The sequence below is a fragment of the Scyliorhinus canicula genome, chromosome 6, assembly GCF_902713615.1.
Source record: "Scyliorhinus canicula chromosome 6, sScyCan1.1, whole genome shotgun sequence".
Classification (NCBI taxonomy): Eukaryota; Metazoa; Chordata; class Chondrichthyes; order Carcharhiniformes; family Scyliorhinidae; genus Scyliorhinus; species Scyliorhinus canicula.
The window spans coordinates 74669835-74686167 of NC_052151.1; positions in this window are offsets into that span (position 1 = coordinate 74669835).

Genomic DNA, 16333 nt, shown 5'->3' on the forward strand with positions numbered 1-16333 from the left:
CTCAGAAAATATATAGCATTTCTGCCGGAATGTTGACTCTTAACGTGATGTAATCAAATTAACGAGATCTTAGTGGACATCTAATTAGATGGCAAGATTTTATTTGCATTACATGGCTTAGAAAAAGGTTATTTACCTAATTCGGAATTTGTAGGTCAGCAATATATATTTTACAGATATGAACTATTATCGATTATTTCATCTTATTTTCCACTACTTTAATATCATGCCTTCATCTAAATATAAATTTACTAATAACTCGGACTTTCCATTCATGTATTAAATATGTATTAAATATATTAAATAATAAATATTTAGGCTAGGGAGACAAATTACTCCTTGAAAAACCACAGAGCCCAAGTTATAATTGCCTGTGATCAGGTTGAAAGGCCTTTCTACAGCGTGGTATCATTTTGCATCTGTCCTACTGAACATAAAGTTGATTGGGGGAATTTACATGGAAGATAAACATGTTTGAACCAGTTGGACATTCAGTAACATGCATTTTTATGTGATTCCTTTTACAAACACTTGTGTGATAATGTGAAACTCCTACCACAATAACTTATAGCCACGTTTTAAATAAATATTATTAAAATGTTCAAATATTCTGTAATTACAGAGCAAATGGTATTTTAGGGTTGGCTGGTCTTGAGGTACAAGTGGTTTAAAATACTGCACAGAAGACCAGAGTCAGACAACTGAAGAGTAAGATGGAGTGAAGGTTAAGGGCTCCACAGATGCAGGAAAGGGTGAGATCATGGAAAATCTGAAGAGGAGGACTTAAAATATAATGCATTCAGGGAACATTGGGGAAATCCAGTCTACAGATTTAAAAAACATGTAGACTTGAATTTCAGTATTGGTAATATAAGGTTGCACAGCTGTGGGTGATATTGCAAGAGTGGAAGTAGGCAGTTCTCAGAATAAATAGGCTATGTGTTTTGATGCTAAGCTCTGGCTTCACGGGTCATCACATTTTTACAAAGCCTGATTGACTGGCCAGGAAGAGGACTGAAATCAGTTGTAAAATCCCAGTTTATGGCTTCAGTCTTCTCTATGTTTTGTTTAAGGAGGATTTGATTCATTCGTAACTTGCTGTGGAGAGCTTGAGGGGACAAGGAGAAACAATCATTAGGCAAAAGTCACAGAGAATATCATTCATGACTTTGACCAGTGCTGCCTTAATGTTATGAGTGGGACAGAAAGCCAACAAAAGGGTTTTGCATAAAGAGGCTGGAGGCAGATAGACATGAGTGCAGGAATCAATTACATGTTTGAGCATTTAGAGATGAAAGAGAGATTAAAGGACTAAGTGAGAATGGGTATTTTAAAGAGTTGGATTAAAGATGGCTGACATTGACTGACATTCAATGGCATTACCATCACTGAATCTCCCACTACCAATGACGTAGAAGTTACCATTGGTCAGAAACTGAACTGGACTAGTCATATAAATACTGTGGCTCAAGAGCAGGTCAAAGGCTGTGGATTGTGCCAAGAGTTACTCACCTCCTGATTCACAAAAGCATGTCCACTATCCACAAGGTATAAAAGCAAATTACTGAGGATGCTGGAATCTGAAACAAAAGGGAAAATGCTGGACAATCTCAGCAAGTCTGGCAGCATCTGTAGGGAGCGAAAAAAGCTAACGTTTCGAGTCCGATGACTCTTTGTCAAAGCTAGCTTTGACATTTTGACATGGATCATTTTCCCTTTTGATCCACAAGGTATAAATGAAGAGTGTGATAGAAAGCTCTTCACATGCCTGGATGAGTGCAACTCCAACAATACTTAAGAAGCTCAACAGCATCCAGGACAAATCTGCCTGTTTAATTGACACCCCATCCAGTACCTTCAAAATACACTCCTTCCACCACCAAAGCACAGTGGCAGCAGTGTGTACCATCTATGATGCATTGCAGGGACTCACCAAGGCACCCCTGACAGCATATCAAAACCACGATCACTACCACCTGAAAGGAGAAGGGCAGCAGATGCATGGGAACACCACCACCTCAAAGTTCTGCTCCAAGGCACAAACGATCCTGACTTGGAGCTATATCGTTGTTCTTTCATTGTTGCTGGGTTACATTTCTGGAACTCCCTCCCTAACAGAACTGGGGGTGAACCTACACCACATGTACTGCAGCAGTTCAAGAGGGCAACTCACCATCACTGTTGCAAGGGAAACTAAAGATGGGCAATTATGCTGGCCTAGTCAGCAATGCCCACATCTCATGAAAGAATTGAAAAAACTTGAAAGAGAGAGTGTGAGTGATGGTGCCTGAAAGGGAGTCATTAACAATATGGACACATATGGCAAATGGGAAATGTTACTGAGTGGTTAGGGCAATATGGTGGTGCAGTGGTTAGCACTGCTGCCTACGGCACTGAGGATCTGGTTCGATCCCGGCCCCGGGTCACTGTCTGTGTGGAGTTTGCATATTCTCCCCATGTGTGCGTGGGTTTCATCCCCAAAGCCCAAAGATGTGCAGGTTAAATTGCCCCTTAATTGGAAAAAAAATAATTTGGTACTTTAATTTTTTTTCAAACGTTACTGAGTGGTTACTTGATGGGTAGGGAGGAGATCAAGGGAGTAGTAGTAGATCGGAGCTGGCGTGGAGAAGATATGTTTGAAGAGGAGAGTAAATCGTGAAAAGAAAATTACAGTTTTAGGGATTAGAGGTAGGCGATGTGACAGGATAACTGATTGTCATCAGGACTAAAAAGGGAAAAGGAAAGAAAAGTAGCAAGAAGGATAGTTATGCAAATAGTCCTAATCTTACAGAACAATAAATCAAGAGATTTAGATTTATTGTCACGTTTACTGAGGTACAGTTAAAAAAAATTCCGCAAGTCCAGGCAGATTGCTCCATATATGAAAAAACAGGACGTACGACAAATACACAATGTAAATACATAGACATGGACATAGGGTGAAGCATACAGAGTATAGTGCTACACCAGTAGAGAAGATGCTTGGAGAGATCAGTTCAGTCTATAAGAGGGCCATTCAGGAGTATGGTAATTCCTGTGGGCAGCACGGTAGCATGGTGGTTAGCATAAATGCTTCACAGCTCCAGGGTCCCAGGTTCGATTCCCGGCTGGTTCACTGTCTGTGCGGAGTCTGCACGTCCTCCCCGTGTGTGTATGGGTTTCCTCCGGGTGCTCCGGTTTCCTCCCACAGTCCAAAGATGTGCGGGTTAGGTGGATTGGCCATGCTAAATTGCCCGTAGTGTCCTAAAAAAAGTAAGGTTAAGGGGGGGGTTGTTGGGTTACGGGTATAGGGTGGATACATGGGTTTGAGTAGGGTGATCATTGCTCGGCACAACATTGAGGGCCGAAGGGCCTGTTCTGTGCTGTACTGTTCTGTGTTCTATGTTCTATGTAACAGCGGGGAAGAAGCTATATTTGAATCTGTTGGTGTGTTATTCTCAGACATTTGTATCTTCTGCCCAATGGAAGAGGTTGGAAGAGAGAATAGCACGAGTGGGAGGGGCCTTTGATTATGCTGCCCACTTTCCTGTGGCAGCGGGAGGTGTAATCAGAGTCAATGGATGGGAGGCATGTTTGGCTGATGGACTAGGCTGTGTTCACAGCTCTCTGTAGTTTCTTACAGTCTTGGGCTGAGCAGTTGCCATATCAAGCTATGATGTAGCCAGATAGGACGCTTTCTATGGTGCATGTATAAGAATCAATGTGGACATGTCGAATTTCCTTAATCTCCTGAGGATGTACAGGTACAGTTGTGCTTTCTTGGTTGTAGCGTCGACATGGGTGGATCAGGACAGATTATTGGTGATGTTTACACCTAAGAATTTGAAGTGGTCAACCATCTCTATCCTGGCACTAGTGATGCAGACAGAGGCGTGTATGACACTTCCTGAAGTCGATGACCGGCTCCTCAGTTTTGCTGATATTGAGGAAGAGATATGGGCGGCATGGTAGCACAGTGGTTAGCACTGTTGCTTCACAGCACCAGGGACCCGGGTTCGATTCCCGGCTTGGGTCACTGTCTGTTGGGAGTCTGCACGTTCTCCCTGCGTCTGCGTGGGATTCTTCCAGGTGCTCCGGTTTCCTCCCGCAAGTCCGGAAAGATGTGTTTGTTAGGTGAATTGGACATTCTGAATTCTCCCTCAGTGTACCTGAACAGGCGCCAGAGTGTGGCGACTAGTGGCTTTTCACAGTAAGTTCTTGGAGTGTTAATGTAAGCCTACTTGTGACACTAATAAAGATTATTATTATGTTATATTGTCATTGCACCATGCCACTAAGTTTTCTATCTCCCTCCCGTCTTTGAGATCTTTACAAGTCATATTGGAGGAAAAGGAGGACGAAGCACGGGAAAAAGGTTTCTGTAAATGGTTAAATCATGGAGAAAGGAAGCTGTCAGTTATGCTTGTTATCAAAAATAGAGAGTAGTAAAGGATTTGACTGACGAGAGGGAGTCAATTTTGTGCATGAAATTGGGCAGCCTAACTTTGCTTCAGCACTGCTCTAACGGCCTACTGAAAGGTCCATTAAATTTAGCACTTTTGCTTGGAAAATCTAACTTAGTGCCAGATTACTTATTTGAAACGGACGGTAGCCCAGTGGTTAGCACTGTGGCTTCACAGTGCCAAGGTCCCAGGTTCGATTCCCGGCTTGGGTCACTGTCTATGCGGAGACTGCACATTTTCCCCGTGTCTGCGTGGGTTTCTTCCAGGTGTTTCTTCCCACATGTCCCGAAAGACGTGCTGTTAGGTAATTTGGACATTCTGAATTCTCCCTCTGTGTACCCGAACATGTGCCGGAACAGGCGACTAGGGTCTTTTCACAGTCATTTCATTGCAGTGTTAATGTAAGTCTACTTGTGACAATAAAGATTATTATTATTACAAGGTATTTTGGCATGTTAAAACAACAAATTGTAGGTGCAGGAAATCTGAAAGAAAAATAGAAAATGCAGAAAGCAGGGAGCAGATCAGGAAGCACCTGCGGCGAGGATCGAATCATAAAATGGTTACAGCACAGCAGGAGCACATTTGGCATGTAATGACTGTACTGGCCCTCTGAAGCAGCAATTCACCTGTCTTTTCACTGCAGCCTTGGAAATCTTTCCTTTTAGATAATTAACTAACTCCCCTTTGAAAGCCTTCAATGACCCTATCTCCAAGTTCAAACAGCATATCCAATAGCACCTCCTTAACACTTAATCCTTCACGTGTCTGAACTACATCCTTTTGCACCATGACCTGGGCAGGATTTTCTTAATTGGTAAAGACAATTGCAAACTATTAATTTAATACCTCAGCTATGCCTGCCACCTTCATTAGTAAACCACCTTTTTGGTTCCTAATCAGTTTACCACCCTTTTATTACTTGTATGCAGAGGCAGATTTACACTTTGTGGGGCCCCGCGTTCTCCCTCATTTCTGCCCCCCCATCCATAATGTCACGCCCCACCTGACCCCGCCCATACTCACCTCACAGAATGCAAAGGCGCAAGCCACAAAAATACACATATTGATCATTGCTTTCGTGCTTTTTAACTTATAAAACATACTTGTATGAATGATTGCTGAATTGAAATCCAGGCTTACCTCTTGTCAGAATGAGGGTAAAGGTGGCTCCTCCCTCCAAAATGTAATCTGGTCATCACACACTCTCCCTCCCTGAAAGTCTGAAACCCTGGCTAACACCCCCTCATACACCCTCCTCCCTTGGTCTCCCCACACCTTCACACTCTTTTCCTCCCAACACCGCATTCCCTCACAGTCTCTCCCTACCTCTCCCATTCTCCAATTCTCACAATCTCATTTACACCCCTCATCCTTTTGCACCATGACCTGGGCAGGATTTTCTTCATTGGTAAAGACAATTGCAAACTATGGTCTTCAGGGCAGCCCCCTGCCTCACTCTTCATCTCCTCGTGCTGGTATGGCTTGATTTGGCACCTCACTGTTGTTGGCTGGCCTGCCCTCAGCCGGGTGTGTTGCCCCTTGCCGCTCCTCTCGCTGCACAACAGGTGCTGACTGGCCGGCTCACTTTCGTTTGTGGCTTTCGCCTGGCTCTGGCGCCTCATACCTGATCTTGCTGTTGCTGGATGGCCTGCTTTCCTCAGCCCTGACTGGGTCGAGTCACCCCTCGCTTGCACCCTCACTGCTTGATGGTTGCTGACTGGCTGGCTCACCTTGGCTCGTGGCTTTCATCCTGTGCCTTGCGCCTTTTTCGCAAAAGTAAAACACATGATCTTCTGCCTTTCTCCGTCCTCACTTAGTCACCTCTCATTCCCGCATGCATATGCCTCAACAGTCGGACCAGTCTGTTTTCCCATTCTAAGGACAATGAGCCTATTAGCAAATGCAGAGTCATTGGGCTCTGATTGGTGCCCACAGACAGTGACTGGTGTGGGGCCCTCCATTAGTCAGGGCCCCAATGCTTAAGCACGGTGTGTTTCATTGTAAATCTGCCTCTGATTCTATGCCTTTGGAAGACATTTGTATTCCTTTTATGTTAGCTGCCAGTCTCTTTGTGTACTCTCACTCGTTTCTATTACAGCAGAATTTCTGTTACCCAGCAGTTCGGTTAACTGGCACGCTAGTAGCTGGAATTTATTTTTTGACTGGAGATGTCTCTCAGACCTAGTTCTAACATTTGTTGCTGTGCCGTCATGTTCATCACTCCCTGTCAGTGCCAATCTCACATGACCGCTAATAATTGTGAAACTCACAGGTAGTTGTTGTCCACAGTTTTCCCTGGCTCAGATCTCAACCCTCCACTATGCTGCAGCACCATGTTCCCTCAGAGCTGCTACTTGATTCCCATACTTCCACACATTGCAAGAGACCTCAACACCTGCATCAGAAAGGAGCTTTCTGACTGGATGAAATCACAGAACTTATTGTAGTTAATCGGTGTTTTTGATTAAATGGCACCTCCCATTACCGCATTACTGAATGACTGAAACTTTGCTGTGCAGAATATTAGCTTTTCAATTGCCCTATGGGCAGGATTCGGGAATTATGGATGACAAGGGAAGCTGAGTCAAAAGGAAAAAGGAAGCAGACGATAGGTCTAGACATCTAAAAACTGACGAAGCCCTTGAGGATTACAGTGAAACTAGGAAGGAACTTAAACGTGGAATTAGGAGGGCTAAAAGGGGCCATGAAATGTCTTCAGCAGACATGGTCAAGGAGAATCCCAAGGCTTTTTATGCATATATTAGGAGAAAGAGGGTAGCAAGAGAAAGAGTAGGCCCACTCAAGGACAATGGAGGGAAGTTATGCATGGAACGACAGGAAGTGGGTTAAATCCTTAATGAGCACCAGGGAGAAGGACATGACGGATGTTGAGGTCAGGGATAGGTTTGTAAATGCTCTTGAGAACGTCAATCTGTCAAAGGAGGAAGTTTTGCGTATCCTAAATTACATTAAGGTAGACAGGTCCCTGGGGGCGGATCAAATCTATCCCAGGTTACTGTGGGTGGCAAGGGGAGAAATAACTGGGATCTTAACAGATACCTTCACATCCTCTTTGATCACAGGCCAGTTTTCAGAGGACTGGAGAATAGCCAATGTTGTAGCCAAGGAAGCAGGGATAATCCAGCAAATTATAGGCCAGTGAGTTTGACATCAGTGGTGGGGAAACTTTTGGAAAAGATGCTGAGGGACAGAATATATGTACATTTGGAGGAATATGGACTAGTTAGTGACAGGAAGCATGGTTTTGTCATGTCTCAGCAACTTGATTGAGTTTTTTAAAGAGGTGACAAAAAATATTGATGAGGGAAGGGCTGTGATGTAGTTTATGTGGACTTTAGTAAGGCATTTGACAATGTCCCACATGGCGCACTGGTTCAAAAACTAAAATCAAATGGGATTCGGGGTGGGCTGGCTAGATGGATACAGAACTAGTTTGGTTATAGAAGACAGAGAGCAGTGATGGAAGGGTGTTTTTCAGAATGGAGATCTGTAGCTAGTGGTGTTCCGCAGGGATCAGTGCTGGAACCTCTGTTGTTTGTAGTATATATGAATGATCTGGAGAAAAATGTGGGTGGTCTGATTAGTAAGTTTGTGGATGATATGAAGATTGGCGGAGTTGCAGATAGTGCCGAGGTTTGTCAGAGGATACAACAGGATATAGATAAATTGGACACCTGGGCACAGAAATGGCAGCTGGAGTTTAATCTGGACAAATGCGAGGTGATGCATTTTGGAGGTTCAAATCTAGGTATGAATTATACTGTAAATGGCAGAACCCTTCGGAACATTAACATACAGAGGAATTTGGGCATGCAGGTCCACAGTTCCCTAAAAGTGGCAACGCAGGTGGCCAAGGTATATGGCATGCTTGCCTTCATCAGCCGGGACACTGAGTACTGGAGTTGAGAAATCATGTTGCAGCTACATAAAACCTTGGTTAGGCTGCATTTGGAGTATTGCGTGCAGTTCTGGTCACCACATTATTTGAAGATCGTGGGAGTTTTCAAGAAAGTGCAAAGAAGATTCACCAGGATGTCGCCTGGTGTCAAGGGTGTTGGTTGTGAGGAGAGGTTGAACAAACTAGGATTGTTTACAGTGGAAAGACAGAGGCTGAGGGGACACATGATAGAGGTCTACAAAATTATGAGAGGCTGTTGCTCTTTTTACTCACTACAAATATGGCAGTCAATAAAGTTGCCCTTTTGTCTAGATATTGATATTATATTGCTTTCAGAGTCGCCAGGTATCAAATGATACCACCACAAGGTTCAACCGGATATCGATCAAAGACCCAACAACCAGTTAGTTAGTTCAAATTCAATAATACTTTATTTTCACACAAGATTAACTTATACATGCAACATAAACACTACGAGCTAAACTACACCTAGCAACTATGATAACCTGTACTTAACTTCAGGCACCCGGCTTAGGTCAGAGGGACAGTGGCCTTTGTTCGAATCTGGATCTGCTGGGTCTGGAGAAGTAACTGCTGTTCAGCTGGGCTCATCCGTTTGGTAGCGAACGTTAAACTTGGGCTTGCTTCTGGTTGTGGTGCTGCAGTTGGAGATGGACGTTGCCGGAGCGCCAGGTCCAAAAGAGATCGAACACATGGCAGTGTCTATCTTTATCCTTGGCGGGGTTTCGCGCTCTTTTGGGCGGTCCTTATGTTTGGACCCAATTAATTGGGCAGTTCTCGATCACTGCCTTCGATCTGAGCCAATAAAGGGGCGGATGCCTTGATGGCTGGGCGTGTCCTAAGTGGTCATTGACCTTGCTGTTTATACTTCCTGAGTAAAGGGAGTGGCGTCGATGTGTCTGGAATTGTATCGGTTACCTGAGTATCAATCCTTTGTCTTACGGAGATGGGTCATTAAAATGCTAATCGGCTGGGGGTTTCGATACTGTCTGGATTCTCTGCTCATGAATATACATTCAGGCTCTGTGCCTGCCTGAATCTTACATTGTCCACATTTCCCTTTAGGCTTTGCAAACATCCATGTTTCTTGTTGTAAGTGGCCATCCCAGATGGCTACAGTCCATCCTCTTGATCCTAAACGCGAAGTGTGATGGATCACACTGCTGAATCTTCTTCTGTTCTCTGGTGTGCCGGATACCCTTAATCAAGGACAGGTTCTATACTGCTCTGTCCTATGGATTGGAACATTTACCTAAGTTTTTAATGCATCACACATCTATAAAAAAATTCTAAGGGGGCACTAAAACATTCAATCATACATTTCAATTTCTTTACACAAACAGGGGAACCTCTAACTGTCCTTACCTAAATTACACTTATGCTGCGAGCTAATAACCAAAATAACTTATATTACAGTACAAAATAAACAATAGCAGCATCACATTTCTACTTAACACTTATGCCATTTACAGAGAAAGTAATTTGTCTTGAAAACTGCGGAATTTATTAGGGTTCAAAAAGAGTGTGGGGTCTGTTGAAGTCCGAGAACAGGGGCTCTGAGTGTGTACACTGGAGGGCGGGAGGCTCTCCTTCGCCATTTCCGAAGTTTGATGTCTGGAAGATACTGCACAGTATTGCTATAATCAATAGGGCTTCTACCGTGTAAGAAAGGGAATACCACTTTATGATGTTTTCGCTCCATGTTGGGGTATCAGTGGCTGTTTCTATGTGTGGTGTAGTGTCCGGGCAAGGGGGATTGTATTGGGTGGCCATGTTTAGGGCCTGTGTGGTGAAGTATATAGGGGCTGATAATGTGCGCAACTGTAGTGATCAAACGACGATCATGATGCAGGTCATCAGGTCTGTCTTCATTTTGTCTTTGTCTTCCTCTGTCTCCTGGTATATTTGGATATTCCTGGGGGTACAAGCATAATATCTGTTATTATCTTGTTGTTTAATATCTCTTTTGTCTGTCTGTTTCTCCTTAACATTAATTTCCCACTTAGAATTGTCACCATATGTGACTCCCTCATTTTTCTTTTCAACCAATCATTTGGGAGACAAGACATCCGTGAAAGAAATTGTGTCCCAGTGCGAGCAATCTCGCAGCCTGTGGTCACAGATAATTTCTCCGTCCAGTGTTGAGGTAGGTTTTCCGAGCAGCAAATTTGTTTTAACCAAGTGTTTGGACATGTAAATAGCAGTTTGGGGTTAGCGATCGAAGGGTCGCCGGAAAGTAAACAAAAAAAAACTGTGGCAAAGTACATTCTTTAAACCACACTTTAAAAGAACAGTAAAAGAGTTTTGAAAAGAACTTTCCGAATGGGGAAAGTTCCGTAAATCTCAATCGGATCCTTTCTCTCATCATCTGGATACCTCAGGGTTCCATTCCGAAAAGGATCGTAAAGAGGTTAGCATGGTGGGAGTCATCACCATCTCCCGGTTGCCAAACTCGTGACTGGAGTTTCTGTGCCATGGCGGCCTGGGCCGATGTGGGATCCATTTCGATGTTTCTTATCCGTCGATAAGAATTGTCACGGTGCCATTGTTTCTTATCCTGTAGGGCGGTAGCGGCAAGGGGGGAGGGTCGCTATCGTCAGGCGGTGGGTCAGTTTCTGGTCGTGACAAATAAATGGTCTCTGAGGGGCCGAACATATCTTGGTCGGTGTCACTGGGGCTGTAGTGACTGGGGCCTGGTCTGTTTTGCCATTGGTCGGGGATTTCAAGTACATCCATTGTGTTTTTGCTGTCACTATCGCTATCTCTAGCGGCCGAATCAAGTGTGAGGTGGAAACCCATCTCTGGGGCCGGAGTGAAAGTCGGGTCTGTGGACGTGTTACGCTGGCTGGGGATGGGTTGGATTAGGTTGCCAGTGGGCGGGTCATCGTTGTCTGCTATTGCCAGTGAAATGTGGTGTGGGTGGCTGCACTAAGTTCCATAAACCAAGTTGGTTTATATGAAACCGTCCTGTTTTCCGTTCGGATACATAATCTTATAGACTGAGGCCCTTTATCAGAAATCGAGTAGGGTCCTGCAAATTTGGGGAGAGGAATGAACTCATATTGTACAGGGAGACCATGACTTGCTGTCCGACTGTATACTCTGCCGTGTGTACTGTTTTATCAAAGCAAGCTTTACTCTGCTTTTTCCTAGCGTCTAGTCGAACAGCTGCAGCGAGCTGTGCTGCTTTAATATTTTCCATTACTTGTTGGACTGCTTTTTCATGGGTAAGGGCGGTGACTGTGGGGCTAGCCAAATCAAGTCCAAACAAATACTCGGTAGCCTTCATGGGTCGTCCAGTCATGGGGGTGTGGGGGGTGTAGCCTGTTGAACTCGACATCGTGTTTCTAAAGAACATCAGTGCAAATGGGAGAACTGTGTCCCATGTTGGATTATGTTGTTGCACCACCTTCCACAATGCCACTGGATTGTGGGTGACAGGCAATGTGAAACTTCTGTTTAATTCCAAAACTTGTTGGGACGTTTTTCATTACTCTTCCTGTGAAGTGCGAACCTTGTTCCAACTCAATACTATGGGGGAGTCCCCACCGAATAACTATTTGCTGGGTTAGAATTTTTGCTGTCGCTTTAGTCGTGTTTGTCCTGGAAGGAAATGCTTCCACCCATTTTGTGAAGGTGTCGTAAATGACCAACACATATTTAAATCCATTTCTGCAGGGGGGGAGGGGACCAATGTAATCTAATTGTAAATTCTTCCATGGGTCATTAAGGGGGCGGGTGTGTCTTAGCTGATCTTCGTTGCGTATCTGTTTGGGTTGTTCTGGGTGCAAATTAAACAATTTTCAATGTAGTGGGTTACATCAGTTTTTAAATCGGGCCACCAGCAGAGAGGGCTGAGGTGGGCAAGGGTGGATTCTATCCTTTGGTGTCCGTGTCCGTCATGGAATTGACAAATAATCTGGTTCCTGTCCTGGGTGGGGACCACATAAATATCTTTCTTTAATATGATTCTGTCGTGTACCGTTAAAGTGTCTTTGAACCTATCGTAGGGAGCTGGGAAGTATCCTTTTAAAATTTCCTGCAGCGTATCGTCTTCCTTTTGTGCCTGTGCCAAATCTTGAATACTGGTCTGTGAGACCTGGACTGCGGGTACTGGGGCACTCTCAGGGGTTGCCAAAAGTGACCATGTCGTGAGCCTGCTTTTGCTAGGGAGTCTGCTTTTACGTTTCCGGGTGGGGAGGAATGATGATGCTTTCTAACGTTTATGATTCCATATTTGCGATCCTTAGCTTCTCTGAGAATGTGCTTTAGTAATGGCGCTGAGGGGGCTCACTGTAATGTCTCGTCCTTGTATGAGTAGGGTCCAGCAGCTGCTCGAATTTGGCTTACTGTACCCTCTTTTAGCCTACCGTCTAACAGTAGCTGTGTTGGGGTGAGCTTGGTCAAAATAGTTACGGGGTTGAGTCCTGTTATGTACGAGAAGTGCTGACCAGCCCAAAAAACTGGGAGCATGTGCCTTTCGCAGGCTGAAAATCCTTGCTCTACCGGGTCTAAAACTCATGAAGCATAGGCTACGGGTCTTAAACGATCGTGCCCTTCCTGGAGAAGTACGGCCGAAAGGGTTCGGTCGGTGGTCACTGCCTCTATTGCATATGGGGAGTGTGGGTCTGATGCCTACAAAGCGGGAGCTGCACTTAGGGTGCGATTTAATGCATCTACGGCATCCGTGTGCTGTGGAAGCCATTTCCATGGGCCTGTTTCTTAAGGAGCTCGGAAAGTGGGGCTGCATTTGTGGCGAAACCACCTATATGGTTCCTACAATAACCAACCTGTCCTAAAAATGACCGGAGTGCTGTAACATTATGGGGCAAGGGCAATTTAACAATTGAATTAATACATTTTTGCTCTATCTCATGCTTACCATGCGTTATAACTGTTCCTAAATGGGCAGCACGGTGGCCTAGTGGTTAGCACAGCTGCCTCATGGCGCTGAGGTCCCAGGTTCGATCCCGGCTCTGGGTCACTGTCCGTGTGGAGTTTGAACATTCTCCCCGTGTCTGCGTGGGTTTCGCCCCCACAACCAAAAAAATGTGCAGAGTAGGTGGATTGGCCACACTAAATTGTCCCTTAATTGGAAAAAATAATTGGGTAATCTAAATTTTTTTTTAAAAAGTGACCTTTTCTTGGAGAATTTGGGCTTTTTTGGGGTTGATTTTACATCCAATTTCTTTTAGGAGACCTAATAGTTTGGAAAGAAGCGAAATGTGCTCTTCCTTGGTGTCAGTCTGTAGGAGCAAGTCGTCCACATACTAAATGAAGCATTCGGGTCGGGAAAATTTTGCTAATCCGTTCGCCAATTGTCTGTGAAAAATGGAGGGGGAGTCATGGAAGCCTTGTGGAAGGCATGTCCACGTGTACTGTCCCTGGAAGGTGAATGCAAATTTATACTGGCATGTTTTATCCAATGGAATGGACCAAAAGCCATTGCTAATGTCCAGAACCGTGAAAATGTTTGGTTTAAATGAAAATGTTTTAGTCCCTGCTTTAACATGGTCTCGGGAATCGTGGCAACGGTGGGGGCTGCTAACAGAGTTACTTCATTTAATGCTCTATAATCAATGGTTGGTCTCCATGAACCATTTGGTTTTCTTACAGACCAAGTCGGGGCATTGTTCTTTGAGGCTGCGGGCTGAATTACACCTTGATCCAATAAACTTTGAATTACCGTAGCTATTTCTCCCTCGGCTTGCTGTGGAAAACCGTATTGTTTCTGGGGCTTAGGATCGGGACCTGTAATGGTGACCATTCCTGGAATTTTACCATAATCGTGCTTGTGCTGGGAAAAAGATGTTTTGTGTTTCTTTAAGACTTCCCTAATTGTTTTGTATGTGGTAATGGTTTGTGGATCAAACCAGTACTCTTCCACTGAGCTAATCCTGTGTGCGTAGTCTCCTACTGTGAGCGTGGCGGGGGCTCGTGGCGCTCGAGCCATTTTCCACATACACTTATTTACGGGGTCGAAAGGAAGGTTGTGTGAGCTCATGACATCTATCACCAAGATGTGCTCTGCTGTCTGGGGTAAATCTACCAAAACGACTAAGTGCTTGGTTCTAATGTTACTGATCTGAATATCCACAGGGGCCGTAATGTGTCCCTGCTGGAGGTGTCCTGTAAATCCACTAAGAGTGATAGTGTCTGCAGTGGACCATATATCTCGCTGGTATATCGTGGAGGAGTTTAACGTGGCTCGGGACTCTCCTGTGTCCCAAAGGAACTCTACGGGATGACCACGGACTGTGCCTGTGACTACCGATCTTCCAGACTTGTCCCAAAGGCATAGACAGGTTGGATAGTCAGAGGTTTTTTCCAAGGGTGGAAGTGGCACAGGTTCAAAGTGAGAGGGGGAACGCTTAAGGGAGATGTGCGGGATACGTTTGTCAGACAGAGTACTAGGTGTCTGGATCACGATGCAAAGGATGTGGTGGAAGCAGGCACGTTAGCAACATTTAAGAGGCATCTGAATTGGTAGATGAATAGGGAGGAACTAGAGGGATATGGACCGAGTAAGGGCAGCAGTTTTTTTTAGTTGGGGCATTATGATCGGCACAGGCTTGGAGCGTCGAAGGGTCTGTTCCTGTGCTGTACCTTTCTTTGTTCTTTGTTCTTTGAACCTTTTGCATTTTGCCTGGTTCTTAATTGTATTATCCACCTGACATCTGTCATAAGCGTCCATTTTCTGCTTCACCTTCATCACTCTCTCTTTTACCATCCAGGGTGCTTTGGATTGCTTTACATTACCTTTCATTCATGGGAACATACCTTGACTGTATTCAAATGATCTCGTCTTTAAAGGCAGCCTGTTGTTCAGTTACTGTTTTGCCTGCTAACCTTTGATTCCAATTTATCTGAGCCAGATATATTTTTACACCATTTCCTTTGTTAGCCTTACTCTGGATTGTTCTTGTCCTGTTCCATAGCCAACCTAGCCGTTATGATACAATGATCACTGTTCCCTAAATGTTTTCGTACTGACAGCTGGCCCATGTGGCCTATTTCATTCCAAGAACCAGGTCCAATCCTTTCTCATTGGACTCGAAACATATTGCTGCAGAAAATTCTTCTGAACACACTTGCTCGCTCTGCCCTTTACACTACACCTCCCCCGGTCTATATTCAGATAATGAAAGTCTTCCATGATAACTACTCTTTGTGCTAAATTCTCCACGTTACGCTGCTGGTAGCGGAGAATCTAGCGTTGTGCAGAAAACGGGATCGGCGCCAGATGCCAACCTGTTTCTGATGCTCTTGCCACCCACTGCTGCTGGGATCAAGGTTCGCACCCCCGGATGCATTAAGACCCATTTGCATCCACTTAGCGGGCCGGGCATTATATTCGCTGGGCCTGCGTGATTCTTCAGTCCTCTGGCCAGGGAATCACATGGGTGAGAATTGGTGCAGGTCCTGACAAACGTGGCCCTGACGTGGTGGAACTTGCAGTGGGCAAAGGGGGTTACTCCTTAAAGGAGTTGCCCCCAAGGTCCATCCGAGGGCTACACTCCCTGTTCCCCCCACAATGTAAGACTACCTGCACACCCCACCCCCCACCAGGCCCCCTCACCAGAGACCCCTTAATAAAGAGACCCCCACAGAAACCCCCAAAATAAAAAGACACCCAGACACCTTCACATAAAGAGATCCCCACAGAGACCCCCTAAATATGGAGCCCCCCCCCCAGACACTCCCTAAATAATGAGACCCGACCTCAGACTCCCCCAGAAAAGTGAACCCTGCCAGGAAGCCCCCCAGAAAAGAGAATCCTGTCAGGATGCCTGACAGGAGATCCCTGTCTGGAATCTAAAGAGCAGTCCGGACAGAGAGAGAGTGGAAAGAAAATCACTGCTTTAACACTCTCCTGCACAATACATTTGCTGACTCAGCCCCAGGCGTGGTATTACCCCAGTCCAGGCCAGTTTCTTAAAGAGTGCGA